The following is a 23,576-nucleotide window of genomic DNA, read 5'->3' as shown; positions in this document are numbered from 1 at the left end:
ATCTTTCCTCCATCTCATAGATCTTCCTTACCTGACCTCTCTAGCACAATTAATGACATCACGCTTTCCCCAGTAGCGGAAGCCCGCTGCCTCGGAATAACCCTTGACTTTGCCCTGTCCTTCAAACCACACATCCAAGCTCTTTCTACCTCCTGTTGCCTCCAGCTCAAAAATATTTCCAGAATCCGTCCTTTGCTCAACCCTCAATCTACTAAAATGCCTGTGCACGCCCTCCTCATCTCCCGCCTCGACTACTGCAACATCCTTTTCTGTGGTCTCCCTGCTAACACCCTCGCACCTCTCCAGTCCATCCTTAACTCTGCTGCCCGACTAATTCATCTCTCTCCTCGCTACTCCTCCGCTTCTACCCCCTGCAAATTTCTTCACTGGCTTCCATTCCCTCAGCGTATCCAATTCAAATTACTAATACTGACCTACAAGGCCATCTATAACCTGTCTCCCCCATATGTCTCTGAACTAATCTCCCTATACCTTCCCTCACGTAATCTCCGGTCCTCCCAAGACCTCCTTCTCTCCTCCACACTTATTCGCTCCTCACCCAACCGCCTCCAAGACTTCTCCCGAATAGCTCCCATCCTCTGGAATACTTTGCCCCAACATGTCCGACTATCAACCACATTCGGATCCTTCAGACGGAACCTGAAAACCCACCTCTTCAATAAAGCCTACAGCCTGCAATGATCCCACTACCTCCTCACCACTACTGGAGATATCACCTCAACCAACACTGGAACTGCTGCAACCCCCAGCCTACTGTCTCCTTCCCCACCATCCTGTAGCATGTAAGCCCGAAAGGGCAGGATCCTCTCGCCTCTGTATCAGTCTTTCATTGTAAGTTTGTTTACTGTAAGTGATATCTGTATTTTGTATGTAACCCCTTCTTATGTACAGCACCATGAAATCAATGGTGCTATATAAATAAATAAATAATAATAATAGCTCAACAGAACTAAGTTAGTGGACTGTGGGGATGGATTTTAATAGCTAATCTGGTCTAGCGGGATGGGTTTTAACATCATTTTATTTTCTAACAGCCTAATTGGGTCTAAACTGTAGAGATTTTATGTCGTATGTACACATGAAACGATCAGTGTTCAGTAACACCCCATAGTCGTTATGCTGTTTGTTTCCTCTAACAGCAGGGGTTTTTTGGAATTCTGTTATATCTCTTTGTGTCCATCTCCATGTAGTATAGGATTCAAACCTTCATAGGAGGAAAATGAAGCTGTACTAGAAGTCTAGAAAGTAAAAAATTATTTAAGTCATATTTAAAGTGTTGTCCAGTTGTGAGCTCAAGACAGGGCCGGACTGGCCATCTGGCAATTCTGTGAAATGCCAGAAGTGCCTTTCTGGTCGTGGGCCACATGTCTGCTACGTTGTTAACAGAATTGGTGCTCTCAAGTCAACCATACTGTTAAGAGTTGTGACTGAGCCCAAAGTCGCTGACTGTCTCTTACCCCAGCAGACCACGGGTATCATTAGAAATATTGGTCTTGTAGTAAATCTTGCTTCCTCCATCTAGGGTAATATTAGTGATATATCCCCATCTGGTACTTGGGGACGGGGACAACATGGGCCTGTGTGATTTAAAATGCCAGGACTGAATTTCAGCCCCAGTCCGGACCTGGCTCAAGATGTGTCACTAGGTGCTGTTACATGTGAGTTATTTTGCTCAGTACTTTGTTGGTGACTTTTTAGCACATTTACATTAGGGCAGAGCTGAGGTTTGTTACTACAGGTTACCTACAGTGCCCACAGGAGTGCCGGTAGTCTTAGACACACCTCCTGCCTCCTCATTGGCTCAGGCTGCTGCCCTCTCCCTCCCCCAGCAGCCCTGTCTTCTCCGATAGGCTGCTGTGAATAACCCCAGTCTATCACAGGCTGATTGTAAATTCAGTGCATATAAAGTGGATTTCTTATTCTACAATGATGGAATGGTTGAAGAATGCAGATTACAAACATTTGCAATGAGAAAAAGAGTGAGATTAGATATTTGCTGCACAAAGACTGTGAGGAACTAAATAAGAGGGAGCCTGGAGTCGCCCTAAATGGTACAGTAATGTGCAAAATAATAGCGGTGTGTTTAAAACAACTGAGAAAAAGCTCAATCTCATAATAGCATTTATTTCCATACACACAAAGGCACTGGGAGCACTGCAAACTAAATTCCAAATAAAAACATGAGCAAAACATCAATTTGTCAACTGAAAATGAAAAAAAAAAAAAATGGAATAATAGGCTGCTCAAAACAATAGCAGTATCTGCATTTACATTTACAAACTTACCGGTAAACAGATTATTTTTCCTAGACTTTTCTGTTAATCACTTAACTAGTATTTAGTTGTATAATCTTTATTTCTGATAACTGCGTTACATCTGTGTGACAGGGTGTCAACTAACATCTGAGACCTGCGAACAGATATGCCATCCCATACTGACTGGACTACATTCCACCGTTCTTTTGCATTTTTAGGTTTTGTATCAAAAACAGCATTTCTGATGTCACTCTATAAATTCTTAATCGGATTGAGGTCTGGGGATTGGGCGGCCACTTCATAACATCCGTCTTATTGGTTTGGAACCAGGATGTTGCCCGCTTGCTGGTGGTGTTTGGAGTCATTGTCCTGCTGAGACACCCATGTCATTGACATTTCTTCTTCTTCAGAACAAGGCAACATGACCTCTTCCAGTATTCTGATATATTCAAACTGGTCCATGGTGCCTGTTGTGTGATAAATGGGCCTAACTTCATATTATGAGAAATTATTGTGCTTCTATGTGAACTTTTGATCAGGGTCATTTGGATGTTTTAGGTTGTCATTATGATTTAAAAAGAGAAAACACAGTAGTTTGACAATAATTGGCTTCACCCAACCACTAACCATGAGTGGAGAAAAAGTTTTGGTGTTATTATTCATATTCTCTGAAAAAAGACCAAGAAAGCAAATATTCTGCCGGGGGATGTAAACTTTTGAGCACAACTGTATGTATGTACCGTATTTTACGGATTACAAGATGCACTTTTTCCCCCCGAAATTTTTGGGGGAAATGGGGGTGCGTCTTATAATGCATATATATCTGTACCGTTGCTGCAGGCTGGGATGAGGGAGTGTCCGGCGGTGCTGCGGGGGTCTCCGATACTGCTGCGCTGAAATCTCATCTCCCAAGTTCTTGATCCCGAGATCTCCATCTGCGCATGCGCCGCCTCCCAGCGGCCATCTTCCTGGAGTCCACCGCACAGGAAACCACGGAACTGCGGGGGCTCTGGCCTTTCACAAAATGTCAGTGGAGACCCCCTCAGGACCGCCGGACACCCGCAGCAGCGCACTGCATATCGGAAGATCCTCTCATCCCAGGCTGCGGCCTGCAGCTTAACTCCACTCAGGCCTCCTCCAGCAGCGACCCTGGGATCTCGCTTCACTGCAACCACCACCCCCGGTAAGCAATAAGACGCATGGATTATAAGAGTCACCACCATTTTATAAAAAAAAATTTTTTTTCCTATTCCTATATGGAGTGCGTCTTATAATCTGAAAAATACGGTATGTGTGTAAAAAAAAAATATATATATATATCATATTGCACACATATATACTGTATCTATATATTTATGTATGTAGGTATAAATTTAGGCAGTAACAAAGCTTCTGTGTTGTGATATCTGCTCTTTACATTTTGAATCCCAAATTTCTCTGCTTGTAAACATGTTTTTAAAAAGGAAAGCTCCTTTATAAATAGCACAGCATGTGCTCCGTATTTTTCTAATTGTGACATATGTTGTACAGTAAGGCAACTGAAGTAACATATTTGGCCTAGCTGTAATAATGTAACATTCTTGCTAACTTTACAAGAAAGAGATGACAGTGAGGGTGGACAGTGACATCACTTCAGGTTTCAGAAATACTCGTTAAGGGTCCTCTCGCACATTCTGGAATTGCTGCGGTTATTTGGTGCTGGTTCCAAATCGGGACCCTATGCAATGCCTAATAATGGACAAGGGCAAATAATGAGACCAAATCCACAAAATATACAGTATAACCACATCTTTTTTGAAAGAAATTCCTAATAAATGAGAACGAGACTTCTGTGATTTTTTGGGGCATGTTCTGTGATAGGTAGAAGAAATGTCCATCAAGTCTCATCGTTGGGGTGATCGTATGTTATCTTTGCTCATTTTTGGATTAGCAGTGTTGGGAGCTATCCTCATCATTGATTGACAGCTATAATGTAGGAAGCAAAGTATTGGGACAGCTCAACATTACACCTACAGAAGCTTTGATGACATCCTATTCTAAATTATTATGAAATACTATCAAGTTGGTGCTCCCTCTGCAGCTATAACCACCCCCACTCTTCTGCTAAGGGTTTCTACAAGATTTTGGAGGCGTCTCTGGTAATTTTTGCTCATTCTTCCAGAAGAACATTGGTGTAGTGTTCTGTTCGGTTCAAGGACCTGACTCACAATCTCTGTTCTACTACATCTCGAATCTGTTGCTTGGGTTGGAGGTCAGGACTCTGTTCAGGACAGACACATTTTTCCACACTAAGCTCGCCCAACCATGCCTTTCTGGACTTTGCTTTATGCACTTGTGAACAGAAAACGGCCTCCCCCCAAACTGTGCCCGCAACAAAAAGTTGTACGAATAAAATTGTCCAAAATCTGGTTTGCTGATGTGTTAAAATTTTCTTTCACTGGCAGTAAGGTGCATGGATGACCCCTGAAAAACCTAATGGGGGGGGAAAGCTTCAGTTTTCATTTTGCTCCACACTAAAAAAAACTAAACATGATTATAGAAACACATTAATAATAGTAAAAAAGAAGACAACACAAAGTCCGAAAATAAGTACAGTACATCCAGAATGGGTAAGGAAAAGGATTGCCTCTACGAGGACGACCATATGTGATATCACCGTACATGTTGGGCATGAGATTTATTCGAAAGCTGACAAGACTCCTCTTATGGTGCGTGTGGCGTTATCCTGTCAATGAATGAGCGATACTGGAACCATCCTATCAAAAGACCTGGTTTATTTAGTGATGACTATTTGTGATTTAAAGGGAATCTTTTCGGTCTTTTTTGTGTGATATAATAGTATTCTGCAATATGGCTTGGACAGCACTTTCGGGATGTGTAACTTTTTTTTCTGTATGTGACCCGCACAAACTTATTGTATTGTGCCAGCAAGTCAAGCATATGTGTACTGCAAATGGATATTTACCCTTTCCACTGCCCATAGTCCCGGTCACTCCTCTGCCCTGGCGTCACTGATTCAGTCAGACTGCTATATGCCTGAGGATCCCATCGCAGTGCATGGACTAGCCATCTGCTCTCCTGACCGGAGAGTGACATAGGTGGAGATAGAATAGAGATAGAAGTGCCTAAAGTTGTGCTAAATTTATAAACCAACACCGCTGTGAAAAATATGCCGCTTCTTGTCTAACTCTAAAGCTGGCCATAAACCTTAGACAGCAGTCGACTTTGAAGTTCAATAAAATATTATCTTGATATCTGCGATCCAAGGTCTTATAGCAGAGAAAGTCAAATTTGTCTTAATATGTAAATGAGCTGTTAAGATCTATGGCCCAGACATAGATCTCCCTGAGAATCTGCCTGCAGAGCTTATTTTAAATATAAGAGGGCATTACCAATGTATGACATGTAATGACTGACAGTCTGCTCTCTTGATCTACGTCTCACACTGGTAACACCCCCCTCCCTTTAATTTTAAATAATCTCTGTAGAGGCAGATTCTCAGGGAGATCTATGTCCAGCCCATAGATCTTAACAGCTCATTTGCATATAAGAAAAACCTGCATTTCTCAGGAATAAGACATCAGATCTCAGATATCAAGGTATCACTTTATTCAATTTTCTATGACCTGTTGTCCATTGTAGACAGCTTAGGAGGGTTTAGCCCACTGACAGATTCCCTTTAGCCATATTTAATAAGAATAAGAACATTAAGAAAGATCTTGAGACTGTGAGACGCTTTCAGATTAATTATGACTGGTAAAGAACTAAACATGTTTGTGTCTTTCTTAGGGAGAAGGTGGACAGGTTGTGCTTTGGAATCAGCCGGACCCAGTGGGAGACGTGCAGCTGCCAAGGTAATGTTACTAGACAAATCTAAAATAAAATGAAAATAGTACAGTACATCTGTAAAAAGTATAATTTGTGACTACTGGAGACTTTTCGGGGTGTTCGGTAACATCTGTATCGACTACCCAGAGGGAATGTCATGAGATTACACATATCACTGTGCTACAGAGTATTCATAATTTTCATGATTATTGCTGATGTCTCTGAATATCCGCAATAAAAAAATGTTATATACTTTTCATTTATTTTTCTATTATAAATTCTTAATTTTTTTAAAGTTTGTGATAGATACCCCTCAGTGTGCACAATTTATTTTTATATATATTTAAATAAAAATAACATTTTACTTTAATATTTATATTTTTTTACCAGACTTTTTCATTATTATCATCTTTATCATTGTTAATGTTATTATTCAGCAAAAATGTAAGGATTTATTGTTATGTTTTTTGGAACTACCTGCGGAAAAAAAAAAAAACTATCAAAGGGAACCTGTTGGGTCTGATAATGCTATTACCGTGCAGATATGTAAAAAGCTTTATGAAGGTGCCCGGCTTCAGGACTGAAAGTGTGGCGCCTGGGAGAAAATTAGCTTTATTTCTCCCTGGAGCCGCCAGTTTTCAGGCATACAGGTGTGCCCAAAGCAATTATAGTGCATCAGTGCCGAATCGGCTGGCCTTCAGTGCCGGGGCCTGCTTGAAGCCACGGATCTCAGTGATGTGAGCCGGTGACTGTAATCCCTCTGGCACATCTTCATGACTGAAAGCCGGAGGCTCCCAGGAGAAATAAAGTTAATTTTCTGGGTGCTGTACTTTCAGTACTGTGGCCAGGCACCTTCATAGCACTATTAACCTGCAAATTAACCCTATATATGCCGGTTAATAGCTGTATTGGATCTGACAGGTTCTCTTTGAGGTTATGTTTTTCATTAGTTCTCCAAATGCACCGTTTTATATGAATAAAGCCTGAAAATCTTTACCTATATGTAATAAAGCTACCTTCGCTGGTGGCTTGACTGCTGGGACCCCCACGGATCCCGAAGTCAGGAGCTGTGTGTGAATACATCTGCTACCATGACATATTAAATAATGGATTGGTGAGGGTTTCAAGTTAGGATTTGCTGGAAAAGTGGGATCCAATTACTCAAGAGATAATACCCAAAACAATTAAGTAATGGCAGCAAAGGATGTGAAAAATCTAAAATTTTACTTTTAATAGGTAATTTTTTTTTTTTAACTGTGTATTTTATTAACATTTTTAAACAGTTTAATAGGTAATTTTAAACCAATATATAACATTTAGTACCAACAGTACAATATATAAAAGAGAAAACTCTGCAAATTTACCATCAAAAGACTCTCATTGTGAGAATGAACAAGCTTCTCTTCAGAGCAGATTACAAACGAACGCATGGGCCATGCACATACAGTGAACAAGTCGGTAAGACAGTGTTCACACCACCAAGAAACTGGAACACAGACACAGTACAACAAACGTGAAAAAATACTCTGCTGTAAAAAAAATTCCAACAATAAACCGCAAGTGCAAGTAAAAAGATGATAATAAAACAGAGTATTTAGTTGATACGTTTTTTTGCAAAAAATGTACGCTAAGCCGCTCTACCAAACGCCGAGGTATACCCATCAGAGCAGTCCTAACCAATGTATTTAAAACCTGACCATGTGAACAGTACCTATAAGAGCAGGATTCAGAGAGGCAATGTCTGATGTGGACAAGATGTGTGAGACTGCTTTATATGTGCATGGCCCACATGGCAGGGGTGGAAACCTCCCAAAAACTTACTTGGTGGTGTGAACACTGTCTTACCGACTTGTTCACTGTATGTGCATGGCCCATGCGTTAGTTTGTATTCAATTGGTTCTTGCTTTTGCAAGTCTTTGGGAGGTCTCCACCCCTCCTATGTGGGCCATGCACATATAAGCCGTCTCACACAGCATGTCCACATCAGACATTGCCTCTCTGAACCCTGCTCTTATAGGTACTGTTCACATGGTCAAGTTTTAAATACATTGGATAGGACTGCTTTGATGGGTATAGCTTGGCGTTTGGTAGAGCGGCTTAGTATACATTTTTTGCAAAAATCGTATCAACTAAATACTCTGATTTGTTATCATCTTTTTACTAGCACTTGCTGTTTATTGTTGGAATTTTTTTTACAGCAGAGTATTGTTTCACGTTTGTTGTACTGTGTGTCTCTTTGTGTTCCATCTTCAGAGCAGAGGGAAGACCAGCTAAATAGAATTATTATGGAGGAATAATATTGCCAGGATTGACAGACTAAGGAGTGAAGGTCCTCTACTAAAGGATTTGAAAATCCGGTCAGTGCTAGTCACCCCTTACGTTGCCCAGTGAGTTGTTCTATTTAACTGGACACACAATGGGAATCTTGAGTCAGCCCCAGTATCTAATATGTCTAGATTAAACCGAGTGAGGAGTATACAAGACTGGAAGGGAGCAAGATGTCGCAAATTACGAGCACATTTGAGGGAAATGAATAAACGAGATGACAATGTTAGAGTTCCTCAAACGTACTCGAAACTTCCTTAAATTAGAATGCCCATACCAACAGTGGCGGGTTAGTAAATGTGAAAAGGAACATTCTCACCTCTTCAGGAGTCAGTTGTCAGTGGGCTGGCTAAAGGGGAATAGCAGATCATTGTGTGTAGGTGTCCAGGGTAGAGGATCAGATATTGATAAAGCCACATATTGGCTTCAATGTTTTGGTGCCCATTTAGTTCCCAGCCTAACAAGGGCAGTCCGCAACTAGCCCTATTATCTGTGCCCTGCACTCTCCCTAGATGTTTCATGTGTGTCCTGACATGTTTCTTCCAAAAGGAGTTTACAGGGGACCATTACACATGGCAAAGTAGGACTCCATAGTAGCTAGTGCACTTAGTTGGAGCTACTCCTGTCTCTGCTATCTCTTCAACAAAGCAAAGAGTTTCAAGTTAACTACATGGTACTTCCAGCAAGGTCTCAGAGGCAAAATACTTGTTTTACTGCTCATTTTTCTCCAGAACAATATCCAACATTTTCTTATGTAACCTTAAAGTGAACCTGACAGCTGATACATGCTGCCCAATCCATGCTTACTAGTTGGAAATGCAGGTCCCCGGTGGCTTCTTCCCACCTGCTGCCCCGAAATGACCGGCTTCTGCCTATATGTGCATGTAGGCAGAGACCTGTCAATCCAAGGCAGCGGGTGGGGACAACCTGCTGGCTATTAAAGTAATTCTTTTTCTGAAACACTACAGCGGTTCAGTGTTAAACATACCTGGTTAAGTTCCTACAGTAAGTACCTGATACATGCTTCCAATGGATCTGGGGCAGCATGTATGAACTGACAGATTCTTATTACATTCTTAGGGATGAAAGAAAGCCACACATCCTCATGCCATCACCCCCGATAGTGTAGATATGTGACGTGTTGGTCTTTGCTGCTAACTGTGATTGGTCACATGTAGATAAATGAATGGCCTGGCTAGAAGATGACGCACAGAGAGTGGCCTCCCACCCAGCTGGTCTGAACAGCAGCCATGTTGGTTGGTAAAATATGTTGTTGTTTTTCAGAACCTGCTGCAATTGTGTTTTTTAAAGTGTATTTATTTCTTTAAATAAGGAGGGGAGAAGACTTTGAAATCAGCGTTCTTCATGCAGTGATTAAGCTTTACTTCTATGATTAGTTCTGTTTTCTAAGCCTGGACTAATAGATTCACGGTTATCAACACAACAAATAATTAAAGGAGGTGTCCCTTATAAATAACTTTAGAGTGCTGCATAGAAAACTGTATTCTTACCTCCCGGACCAGTCCTGGTTTTTTTGTCCTTAATCTCTGGGGACCCACTGTTGAGCTCCAAGCAAATATTACATTACCCTCATTCCCAGATTTACCTCTGCTTCTGTATCATAATAATAAGCTGGGTAGCTTGTTGAATGAATGATGAGATGCTGTTTTCAGCCGTACATGGTGAATCAAATGTATTGGGCCATCTACAACTCATGTTGAGGGGTAATTGGCGTATTCCTTCATCAGGGCCCACCGGGGGGATTTACCGGTTCATCTGTGGGCCAGTCTATGCCTTCCCTGGGGCTATTAATAAGGGGTTGTCCAGTATTTAGGACTTCTCCCAATCAAATTTTAAATAGTAATTCCCTTAAATCTTCTGTAGTTCCTCTGTGTGCAGCTGTCCTTTCGCAGCCATTTCTGGAGAGGAAACTGATTACACATTTGTATCTCTTTTGAATCGAACCCACATCTTCGTGTCTGGTTGGAAATAGTTTTGAAGTGTCCATGCAAAGGATCTTTACAGGTAGCCACTTGTAGTTTTCTTTGATACTATTTTCACTTCAAAGCCTTGTAGTGTACTGAAGCGACAGCTCTTGAGAACATTACATTCCTTCATAGTCAAAGAAGTCAGTGTCTGCTTCTTATCAGTCTGCTATCTGATTTTTCCCTTTATACTTGATAGCATACTTTTACATCTTTCTGATATAAGAATACATATGTGAGGTTAGCAGTGTAAGTTTTAACTGAAGTTCCTGGAAAGATGTTATAATCCTGCTTATTCCTATTGAAAACAATATATGTCTGTTTATCATTTGATTATTATCTATTAGGTTGGGTGACATATTCGACAGGACAATGCTGTTTTCCATCACATCAAACACAAGTTCGTACCAGATCTTTGTAGAATCTTTGTAAAAGTGTAAAAGTCTCCCCTATGCTAATCTAACAAGTCCCTGAGAAATAGCCACATTAACTTTTTTTTTTTTTTTTTTTAACTTATCTGTCTTACAATCTTTAATTGAAGTCTTCATCTGCAGAATTTATGGCTTTTGTAGACAGGCCAATAATTTGGAAATGAGCATTCATGGAAACCCTTGTTCCCTGACTATTGGACCCTTCTATGCAGACAGGCCAACAATCGCCCAAAAAATGAGCAAAATGCTTGTTCATTGGCTGTAATAATTTTTAAGCCAGCTTAAAAATTATCATTATGGGTAGCACATCACCCTGTGTAATAGGAGGTGATGTGCAGCAAATTGTATGATATTTTATGGGCACAAAATGAACCTACTAACGACCCTTCCTTAACTGGTTTTATGGGTGCGGTCTCCTTGACCAGTTCGCTCCCACTCCGTTATGTGAATGACCGTGTCTACAGGAGTCTATTAGGAACTTAGATTTGGGTGACCAATAAGATAGAAAGTGATGTCATTTAACTGACGGGTAGAGACAGTAAGACATGATTTGGTGTAAAAGGGACATTATTTTATCACTAAACTAAAGGCTCGCACACACATTAGGTTACGATTGGCCAGTCAGCTAATATATATGAGGAGTTTGCATGGCCTTGTGCTTGATTCTGTGCTCAGATTGTGGGTAAAAAACTCAATAATTAGGAGGTGTGACCACATATTTATGGCCTGATATGGAACATTTGTACCGTAAGTAACAAGAGGTTACAAAAAGGTAAAAAAAACCCAAATCAGCACAATTAGTGGGGTTATGTAATGAAAACAACATGTTGATCTGCTGGTCGACATGAGTCCAGCTTCTGTAACCCCCGAGCAGGCTGCTGTTACCCCAGGGAAGCCACGTTTAGGCAATGCATTTCCAGCAACCGATGCAAATAAAACTAGCGATTATTCGAATGCATGGCGGCCTTTGAACTGGAGGGATGCTCTCCGTCCACCTTAGCAGGAGTTTTATGCCCTACGTGGGTGTATAGACGGGAGATGATGATGTGAGACAACCCCTTTAGAATAAAACGAAGGAAAAAAGATATATATATATGATACTCATTTCCTAAAGGCAAGTCAGTCATGTAATGAATGATTGATATTAAATAGCTGAGAAAATAATATGGATGTTTTAGGGCCTGTGCTTTATACAGTGACGTTCTTCTGTCCTATTTAATTATGTTCCAGTGAGGTTTTTTTTACAATGTTATATTCATTTGCAAATACTTTCCACAGACTCCTAACAGTTTTCCTATCAAGATTGATTAGTAATGAGTAGTGTCAAAAGCTTTGTAGAATGTCGAATATTTTTGTATTATTATCCTATCATCAAGCTGTGAGACGTTTTGTGAGGAAAGAATAAAATTGTTCAATGCTACAATAAATTGACTTAAAGATACAGCCATCCCAATTTTTTATATCTGTAGTTGGAACTTTGCAATAAAAATGACTTTCAAGGGAATTGATCCACGTTCAGTATTCGGTCAGTATTTTACCTCAGTATTTGTAAGCCAAAACCAGGAGTGGGTGATAAATACAGAAGTGGTGACGTGTCTCTATTACACTTTTCCTCTGATTGTTCCATTCCTGATTTTGGCCTACAAATACTGAGGTAAAAAAACTCAGCAAATTTTCAGCCTGTGCACGTGGCGTTATATTTTATGTCACCCTATCACCAACAAGATGTAAACACAGTTGGAAATTAGAGTGGTTTTTCGGACACATTCACACAAAAAAGATTTGGTTGTTTCTGTAATGATTCTCCAAACCCTCCTGTTACCTTTATTTTTTTTCTTGTTTTGTTTCTTTTTACCTCTCCTCCGGCCCCTGCAGCCATTTTTATGGTTTGTTATTGAAGTTCCTGACAGCTTTTTCTCTCTGTGCCTCTAGACTAAAGGCCCCTTTACATTTAGCGATGCACCAGCGATCCGGACCACGATACGACCCGGTCAGGATCGCTGGTGCATCGCTAAATGGTCGCTAGTGAGCTGCCAAACAGGCAGATCTCACAGCGATGCAGCAGCGATACAGTGGTCGTTGCTTACCTTTCAGACTCGGCGATCCTGGCGTCCTCCCGTCCGCGTCCACGCGTCACTTGACGGCGCCAGCAGGAAGCCTAGCAGGAAGCGCCCAACGAGAAATGGAGCTGCGCAATCTCGTGCGATCAGCGATGGACAGCGGGGGAGCCAGTCGGAGATAAGTATCACACATGTATATCACACAAGTATCACACATGTACCTACAGTTTATACAAAGAAGACATGGTCTGAGGAGGCAAAATTGCAACTACAAGCATGCTTTGAATGCACGGACTGGGAGGTATTCCAGGAAACATGCTCGGGTCTGGATGAATGGGTTGATGCAGTGTCCTCATATATCCGTTTTTGTGAAGACACGTTTATTCCATCCAAATCTGTCCACTTTCGGGGAAACAACAAGCCGTGGTTTACAAATAAAGTCAGGTTGATCCGTAAGAGAAAAGAGGAGGCTTATAAAGCAGGCGATATTACTGAATTCAAGAAACTTAGGAACTCGCTATCTAAAGAGATCAAGTTAGCCAAACACGAGTATGCAAAGATTCTGGAGGAAAGGTTCTCATCAAAAGATACTAGATCTGCATGGAGAGGATTAAGAGAGGTCACCAATTATAAAAGCCACCCCACTATAGTGAACCCCAGCAGAAGTCTGGCAGCAGAGTTAAATGAATTCTACTGCAGATTTGAGGCAAGCTCTACACACAGTGGCTATTCATCTCTAAGCTCCTCAGTCTGTTCATATAAAGATCATTCATTGTGCAACACCCAAGTAGTGATCTCCGAGGCAGAGGTGATACGCATCCTAAAGGGACTTAAGGTCAAAAAGGCACCTGGCCCTGATGGTGTATCTCCAATGTGTCTGAAAGTATGTGCTACCCAGCTTGCCCCTATACTGACAAATATATACAATGTGTCACTGAAAGAGTGCGTTGTACCTCAGTGTTGGAAAAATTCCACAATTATCCCTGTCCCCAAGAAAGTGGGATCCTCTGAGTTGAACGACTATAGACCAGTAGCACTCACATCTGTAGCTATGAAAGTCTTTGAAAGAATTATGATGTCCCATCTGATAAAATTCACGCAGAAGCTATGGGACCCGCTTCAGTTTGCCTATAAGGAGAATCGTTCGGCAAACGACACTGTCAATCTGGCACTGAAGTACATTTTGGATCATACAGATGAACTGCACTCAAATGTCCGGATTCTTTTCATGGACTTTAGCTCAGCGTTCAATACCATTGATCCGAATTTACTTCATAAGAAAATGGTAGCTCTTGGAGTCCCTCTTAACTTATGCTTGTGGATTTATAACTTCCTGACAGCCAGGATACAGAGTGTAAAAGTTGGACCATTCACTTCGGACACCTTGGTCACAAACATCGGGGCACCTCAGGGGTGTGTTTTGTCCCCGTTACTGTTTTCTCTCTATACGAATGATTGCATCTCTTCCACAGACTCAGTAAAAATCTTGAAATTTGCCGATGATATGACACTGATTGGTCTCATCAGGGGAAATGCTGAAGACTTGTATCGGAGTGAGGTGGAAAGAATATGTGACTGGTGTAAAGCCAATAATCTTGTACTCAACACTAAAAAAACTGCTGAGATGGTTGTGGATTTTAGGAAAGATCAACATGAGATACTTCCAATCTACATCCATGACGAAGTGGTTCTTAGGGTCACAGAGACCAAATTCCTTGGTGTTATCATCTCTCATGATCTTAAATGGGGGAAAAACGTGGATGCTGTTATAAGAAAAGCACAACAGAGGATGTTCTTCCTGCGTCAGCTGAAAAGATATGGTTTGTCTAAGAATCTGCTGATCTTATTCTTTAATGCTGTCATCAGATCTGTGATTTGTTCCTCTCTGATAGTCTGGTATGGGGGAGCCACTGCGCATGACAAACTCCGCTTACAAAGGACTTTCAGAACAGCAGAGAGAATTATAGGTTCCCCCCTGCCTAAAATCCAGGATCTTTATGATAAGAGTATTCGATCCCACGCATTGAAAATTTCATCCGATCCCTCTCACCCGGGACACTCCTCATTCCAACTACTCCCTTCAGGACGTCGCTTCAGAGTCCCCAAATGCAGCACCAACCGCCATATGAACAGCTTCTATCCACTCTCTGTTCAACAATTAAATCGTCATGTGTAGACTATATACTGTATCTGTCTTGTTAGATGTTACTTGTTGTATCTGTTGTTATATATTATGTTGCCTCTTTGCCACAAAGAATTCCTTGTATATATGTAATATGTACTTGGCGATAATAAATTTGATTTGATTTGACATAGCAATATCGCTGCTGCGTCACCAAATGAGTGATGCTTTAGCGATATTGTTAGCTCTATCGCTATGTGTAAACCCCCTTAAGTTTCTCAATAGTAAGAGCTACATCTGTCCCACAGTTTATTCACTCCTTCTCTGAGTGCCTGCCTACTCCACCAACAGAGCACCATCTAGAGACTCCTATACAGTCTCAACTTGGATAAATTGCTGCACAGTTTAATCTTCATAACATTCCTCCCACTTCAAAAAGTACCATATATACTCGAGTTTAAGCCATCCCGAGTATAAGCTGACCCCCCTAATTTTGCTACAAAAAACTGGGCAAACTTATTGCCTCGAGTATAAGCCGAGGGTAGTGCTGCACTAGGGTTAATGGTGGCCCAAGAAGATGCTCCATAGATAAATACCCCCCATATATTGCTGCATCCGCTGCTGCTGCTGCAATTAAAAAAAAAAAAAAAAAAGACATTCTCACCTCTCCATCGCTGGGGGCCAGGTGCCGGTGTCCTGAACATGCGGAGACACCGGCGAGTTATGTGGGCCAGGTGCTGATGTCGCTGCTGGCTCTAGCCCCCGGCACAGGCAATTTTTACCGGTCCCCATTCCAGTGCCGCTCTGTCTCCCGGGTCCTCTGCAGTGACGTTCAGCAGAGGGCGCGCACTGACTACGTAATCGCGCCCTTTGACCTGAACGTCCCAGTCAGAGGACGTGAAGGACAGCGGCGGTGGAACGGGGACAGGTGAATATTGTTCCGCTCCCCGTCCTCCCCCCGTCATACTCACCCCCTCCTGGCGCACGTCTCTGCAGCCCCTGCTCCTTCCGAGGTCTCGGCGCTGCAGCTCTTCCTGTGTTCAGCGGTCACGTGGTACCGCTAATTAAAGTCATGAATATGCGCATATGAACGCAGGAACAGCTGGTGCGCCAACACTGGAAGGAGCAGGGGGGCTGCAGAGACGAGCCAGGAGGGGGTGAATGTGATCTCTGACACCCCCGCTTCCCCTCCCCCGCCGACCCCCGTATATGACTCGAGTATAAGCCGAGAAGGGGGTACTTTCAGCCCCAAAAAATGGGCTGAAAATCTCGGCTTACACTCGAGTATATACTGTATGTACTTTCTTGACTCTCTCCTGCAGTTAGTAACCTTACTGATGCTGACACTTTCTGTCTTCTTGTGCTGTAGGACAGCAATGAGTCATATAATATATTCATGTAGTGTCATTTAAACTTAGCATTCAGGAAGACCCAGCTCTATCCCCTATTGCTAAAATTGCAAACTGATTACTTGTTCCTTGTGGAGCCTGCAAGGTGCTCCCACTGCTGTCCCTCCCTATGTAACTTTACAGGCACTTTAACTTGCCGATGATCACAGGCTATGCCCACCATGACATCATCATTCAGAGCTCCCTGCAGAGCTGCTGGCTGACTTATTCAAAGCCCAGAGCGCAAAGATTTCTTGTCTGTGCTTTGAACAGCTCATCCAGCAGTAGCTTAGGAATCTCACTGGATACCTAAGCTACTGCAATGCCCTGCACATGAGGTAAGTGACATAGAAATGTAGTGTAGTTCTCCTGATAACCTATGTCACTGCATGTGCAGGGCATTGCAGGAGCTTAGGTATCCATGGTTATGATGACCACTAGCAACTAACTGTCACTATATGAGTGGTTCTAACCATGGATACCTAAACTACTGCAATGCCCTGCACATGGGGTAAGTGACATAGGTTATCAGGAGAACTATACTACATTTCTAATTGGAGGTATTTGCTAATATTATTATAACACCTACTACATATTGGGATAGGATCTTGGAGATGGGAATACTGCTTTAAAGAAGCCATATATTTTAGGGTAAAGACAACCAAACCCACCAAAATCAGCAGAATTAAAACATCCCAGATCCCGTCTCTTACTTGACAGGTGATGTGGGGGGAAGAGAAGGATCCAGCATGGTAAATTTCACCGGTTAATCCTTATGATCTCCGTGGAGGTAAGCTGCTGCCAGACTCTCTCATAGACAACACAGGAGCGCTCCTGTCTAGGGGGGCATTGAAAAATATCTATCAGCCGGAACAATCAGCCGTCTAATGTGTATTGGGGCCTATAATCCTTTCTTGACCAATACAGTGTCAAAAGTCTCTGAGTTTTTCATGGGACTTGTTGAGAGTTGCATTGACTGTAGAAATCCCACGGTGAGCACTCTTTTCTCCGAAATTTGTTGGGCGAGGTTCTGAACATAAGCTCGAGAGTAGAAAAGCGGGAAATTATCTTTTTTTTTTTTTTTGTAGCTCTTTGCAAACATGCCTCCCACCCGTCTAATAAAGCATTGCTTCTAACTATTGGACATCTGTTTAGCTACGAACCAGTTTGTCATTTGAACAACAGTGTTTTTAGGTAGAAATTGAATGAGCCAAACACATAAATAAACATATTCATCTGGAATCGGGAAATCTGTTAATTCCACTCATGTACCAGTTGTTAACTGGCCTCACATATGACTGATGTCGGTATAGTTTTGTCTTTATGTGCTCAGCCAGAATATTGCAAGTGTCTGAGAAGAAACGGTTAATTCATTTTCTTACTGTTTTTCTCCAGCTTATAAAAAAAAAAAAAGAAGCAAGAAATATACATTTGGAAGCAAAAGGCATACTTGTAATATCATCAAAGTTTGGATTGTTCTTTCCATATGATTAGAGTTTCTTAAAGCTGAAAAATGTGTTATGCTTTGCAACAAACAGATGCTGCTCTAACAATGCAATACATTATGTACCAAAAATGATCTCTGTTTTAATCATAGATGCTGATTTAATGAGATAAGACTCGCTTACATCAAAAATGGATTTTGGATGTGATTTTAGTTTCGGTATATTTCCTCTACATAATTAATAGAAATATGGCACAAGCAGGCAGGAAAGTGCATTGTTGTATTATTTTTGTTCTGCGGTGGATTTAAGATATTCTCGGCTTGTTTACTGCAGCGTTCACAGCTTGTGGCTCGTATAACCCCCAAAATGGCATAGTTAAGTAAATTACCAAGCACAATGTTACCCTCTTTGAATTTTTATTCACCCTTACGTTCAACTATTTAAAGTGGGTATCCAAGATAGTTTTTGGGTACGTAGTTAAAAAAAAATCAGACATGTTAGTTAGTAACCGAGGTATCTACCTGCCTTTTGTACCCGGCGCCGGCTCAGAGCCGTCACTGACTGCTCCTGCCGGCAAATCGGCTCCTCTGCGTTAATTGACTGCTGACGTCCTGCCAGTCGGCAGCAAGAAGTCTGCTGTCAATCACCATGAAGTCGGCAGTCACGGCCCGTCAGCCGAGCAGAGGGAAAAGCAGCCACTGTTCTGCCAACGTGACTTCAGTGGAAACCGCAGAGTCGCCAGCAGGAGCCACTCTGTGCCGGCAGGGATCTGCGCTGATCACCTACCTGCCACTTACTGCTGAGGCACATTGTAAAAAAAGAAAAAACCCGGATAACCCCTTTAACTGATTAATAACTGTAGACTCTAGTAATGGTGAAAAGTTAGACCTGTTTCACACTTCAGTTTTTTGTGTCAGTTAAAATCCGCCAAAATGGCGGAAAGCGGATCCGTTCCTAACTGATGTGAACGGATGCCACCGGATCCCTTTTTTTTGACGGATCCGCCGAATGAAGAATTTTAAAGGAACCGCTGCCCGGGAAGGAGAGAGAGAGAGAGAGATTTTTTTTCTCTGTCCGCCAGAAATGATTTCAGGGTTAAATTTCCTCCTGACTTCATTCCTCCGGGCATGCGCTCTATAAAAATGCGGATCCTGCAGTAGAAAAAATGTTACATGGTCCGTCCAGGCATCTCGGCGGACGCAAAAAAATTGACGGATCCGCAAAAAAACGGATGGCCATCCGTCAAGATCCGCCGGTAATGCAAGTCAATGGGGAAAAAAACGGATCCGCCAAAAAAATGGCGGATCCGTTTTTTTGCAAAAACGGCGGATTTTAACTGATGGTCAAAAACGGAAGTGTGAAACAGGCCTTATGTAATATAAACATTGGCTACTTCCAAGATTATTTTTATGCATATTTTTGTAATGTGATATTTTTTTTTCTATATTTATTTCACCTTAATCCTAAACAGCAAAAGGCATCTCTCCCTCTCTCTCTCTCTCTCTCTCCCTCTCTCTCTCTTTATCAAGGAGCTGTCTTTCATTACACTGACAAGCCATAGGTTTAAATGGACATTGTGTAATGTAGTGGCGCTGCACAAAAACACATACTATAGTGTTTTTCAAAGAATAATGCTGACCACTTTAGGTCCCAGCTTTGGAGCGCTTTGTGATCAGTTTATTCAAGGGGCCTGTGTAACAAATAGGATTTGGAGAGTGGAGAACCCCTTTAAATTGTTCTCCTTCCAATTATAAAGAGATTTCTGTACTGATCATGTCGCAGTCTGTATAGTTGCGTTGGCAAATGAGTTGCAGAAAACAACAAATGACAGCCTATTGTGTCTTCTCTAGTGACCAGAATGAAAACGGAAATATTTCAACATTTTTTTGATGTTTATCAATATTGATACTATAGTATTGAACTATTGGTGCAGAATTGCGGTATTGATACAGTATTAAAATATTGATACAGAACTGCAGTATTGCTACAGTATTACAGTATTGGTACAGTATTGAGGTATTGGTACAGAACTGCGGTATTGGTACAGAACTGCGGTATTGGTACAGAACTGCGGTATTGATACAGAATTGCGGTATTGATGCAGTATTGGTCTTGCTATTGGCATAAGGATAAACAGTCAGGCTGGGAAATGGAGAATCTAGAATATTACCGTAAATTGTTATATGAGAGAAGTAGAAATATGGCCAAGAGGTGCAGATCGCATTTGAGGTGTGGGTGTTTTGGTGGTCAAGCATAAACCATAAGCTTAAGGTATATTTATCACCGTGTTACATATAGTTTTGAACTACATCTCATATTACGTAGCTTTATTCATTGCACTTCTTCTCTTATATTGGTGAATTACTTTTGTTCAGAGCCACATTCACAATTCTGTTGATAATGAAAGAGGTTGTCCCTTTTGGAAAAAGTTTCCCTCTCTACAAAGTTCGTTGTAAACCCCCCCCCCCCCCCCCAAACCTGCTTTCTTTACCCTCCGTGCTGCAGCGATGTGCTTCAGCTGCCACCTCGGTTTCCCTGTTTGGTTGCAGCTTTTTCATCACATCAAAATCGCTGCTGCCAATCATTGAGTTTAGTGACTCTGCCTGTGAGGCGACCAGAGCCGCTCTGAGCTCAGTGATTGCCTGCAGCGATGCTGATGTGGCGTCATTCCTGCAGCCAAACCACAAAGACTAAGGCAGCAGTGGAGACCCAGGGAGGTTAAACAAAGCGTGGCTTATTTTTTTCTTTTTATCATGAAGTGTACATATAGGAATACGTTTTCCGAAAGGGGACAAACCATTTAATGGAGGTAAACTACAAGCTTGATGTCAGTGAGGTCCCTATCCGTTTAGATGAAATATAGTAAAAGTGGATATCTACAATGAGTGATGTGGGGTCACCTGGTGCAGCAGGACATCAGCTCTGTAGTCAAGTGAACCAGTACTGTCAGGGCGTACTAGAGTGTCAGGGCTCAAGCCTCAGGGGCTAAACCAGGGAAGGAATACTTCTCTTAATTTGTTGCATTTTCCCCTTTGATATATTTTCTTTTGATTATGGTTAAGTCCTTTAATTTTTCCTATGAAAAATCTCTTTCTGCAGTGATAACACTTTTCTCTGATGCCTGTAGATAAAGGAGTGCAGCTCTGGGCTGTAGCACAGGCTGTAATGCAGGAATAATGGCTAAGGTGTGTATTGAGTTACCTACAGTGACTTGCATAAGTATTCACCTCATAGTATTTTTTTTAGTGTTTTGCTACCTCACAACCAGGAATTTAACCGTTTTTTTAGGGGTTTCATCAGTTCATGTCTACAACTGTGAACATTTGGTGGTGAATTTATGGTGAAGCAAACAACAAATAGAACAAAATAACTGAAAACGTCAGTAGAGCCTCATTTTGCTGTAATTACAGCTGCAAGTCGCTTTGGATAAGTCTCTGAGCTTTCCACATCTTGCCATCAGGGCTGTGGAGTCGGTAAGCCAAACCTGCAACTCCGACTCCGACTCCGACTCCTCAATTTCTCTTACACCGACTCCAACTCCGACTCCGACTCCACGACTCCGACTCCGACTCCCACACATATTGCTTATATTTAAGTGAAAAATTTATTGTAGTACAATGTGAACCTCAGACATTTAATCATTTTTATGATCCCATAATCAAGATATTTAGATAGAACAGAATATATATTGGTGTACTACCCGTTTTCATTCTTTTTGGTACAGATACGATATGGATAGACAGATATGGATAAATGGATAGATAGAGCAGATTCCTAATCTGCTTTTGCTATTGAAAACATTATCTATGAGCTCAAAAACCTTTCAGGTGATGCGGTTTTTTAAAAAGATGATCAGCTTTTGCAGCTGAAAAACGTATCCTCAAAAAACACAGGAAAAACGCTGTGTGTGAATGTAGCCTTAGATCAGGAATAGAACAGCCATTTATAGGACATTTCATAACTTTCCCAAATTCCTATGAAAAAATATTCAGCACATCCTGCATTGAATTACTGTACCCAATTTATTATATGTTTTAGGAGTCGGTCCATTTTATACCGACTCCAACTCCGACTCCGACTCCACCAAAATGAGCACCGACTCCGACTCCACGACTCCGACTCCGACTCCACAGCCCTGCTTGCCATTGTGATTTTTGCCCATTCCTCAAGGCAAAACTGCTCCAGCTCCTTCAGGTTAGATGTTTCCCCTGGTGAACAGCAATCTTCAAGTCTGACCACAGATTCTCAGTTGGATTAAGGCTTTGACTAGGCCACTCCAAAACATTTACATGTTTCCCCTTAAACCACTCGAGTGTTGCTTTAGCAGTATCCTTTGGGTCATTGTCTTATTGGAAGGTGAACCTCCGTCCCAGTCTCAAATCACTGACAGACTGAAACAGGTTTTGCTCGAGAATATCGCTATATTTAGCACCAGCCATCTTCCTTTCGACTAAGACCATTTTCTCTGTCTCTGCTGCTGGTGTTCTTCGGGTGATGAGCTATGTTGGTTTGGCGCCAGACATAGCGTTTACCTCAGATAAGAGCCAAATTCTACTTTTTGGACACTGACTACAGCATTTTCCTAAAAAACATTTGGGGAGTCTCCCTCATGTCTTTTGGGAAACTCAAAATGATTCCTACAGTTTTTGTGCGTAGGTAAAGGCTTTTTTTCTGCCCACTCTTCCATAAAGGCCACCTCTATGGAGTGTACGGCTTATTGTGGTCATAAGGACATATACTCCAGTCTCTGCTTGAGAACTCTGCAGCCCCTTCAGGGTTACCCCCTGGTCTCTTTGTTACCTCTCTGATTATTGGCCTCCTTGCCCGGGCTGAGAGTTATGGTCGGCAGCTCCCTCTTGGCAGGTTTGTGGTGGTACCATGTTCTTGCTCGATTTGATGATAATAATTTTTTTTTTAATTCATTTATTAACCACAAAATAAAATATACACATTTGTATACATTAGTAAACAGGATACAGAGCGCACACACTTATATATTTTATTGAACATAGAAGAAAATGTGTACTTCTATATATCCAAGGTGATACATGTGTGACCTATGGAGCATTTGCAAAAGGACAATAAATTGTGTACAATAAATCATTTATGACATGTAGATTATACAAGTCCTTATACTGTTACATAAGTAATAAACTTATTAACAATTATCAATCATTCGATCTTGTACATGTTCGAAAATATATGACTCATACGAAGTTCCTAAACTACATCTACAGCAACTACTATTTCGCCACCTAAACTTTACATTGTATTATCCTCTATGTGATGCCCCCAAAACGAAGATCTTGACTCCTTACAATGATGTTGAATTATTACGCATTAGTAGAGTAAGATGGAAAGAGTTCCACCTATCCTAAATTTTATCAAATTTACCCGGACACCCCCTATTCTGATATAGTGTGCGCTCATATGGAATAACCGAGTTCACCAATTCAATCCAGGCTCCAAGGGAGGGACTTGAGCCTCTCCATCCAACGTAATGCCAATACCTTCCGTGCCATAAAAAGCGTCTCCCGCAGAAAAATCCCAACATAGTGACCCCAAGTTTCCTCATCCCACACCCCAAACAAACAGACCAGCGGTTCAAGAGGAACAGGAGTTTGTACCAGGTATGTCAGCAATGATGTCAGCTCTTTCCAGTAGTGAAGGGTAATAGGGCATTTCCATACCAAATAAATGAAATCTGGATGATAAT

General features: G+C 41.6%; 1 protein-coding gene across 1 annotated transcript in view; it reads left to right on the top strand.

Annotated features, from left to right (window-relative positions):
* TBC1D5 (TBC1 domain family member 5) overlaps positions 1–23,576 on the top strand; it is a 741,163-nt gene that overhangs the window by 29,151 nt on the left and 688,436 nt on the right. Inside the window, exon 2 of the mRNA XM_073568086.1 lies at positions 6,066–6,130. The gene's annotated coding sequence lies outside the window, so the exon portion shown is untranslated. The remainder of the gene's footprint in view (positions 1–6,065; positions 6,131–23,576) is intronic.

The sequence above is a fragment of the Dendrobates tinctorius genome, unplaced genomic scaffold (genome assembly GCF_039654945.1).
Source record: "Dendrobates tinctorius isolate UK_male_01 unplaced genomic scaffold, ASM3965494v1 ptg000005l, whole genome shotgun sequence".
Taxonomy (NCBI): domain Eukaryota; kingdom Metazoa; phylum Chordata; class Amphibia; order Anura; family Dendrobatidae; genus Dendrobates; species Dendrobates tinctorius.
This window is presented reverse-complemented; position numbering and strand designations above follow the sequence as displayed.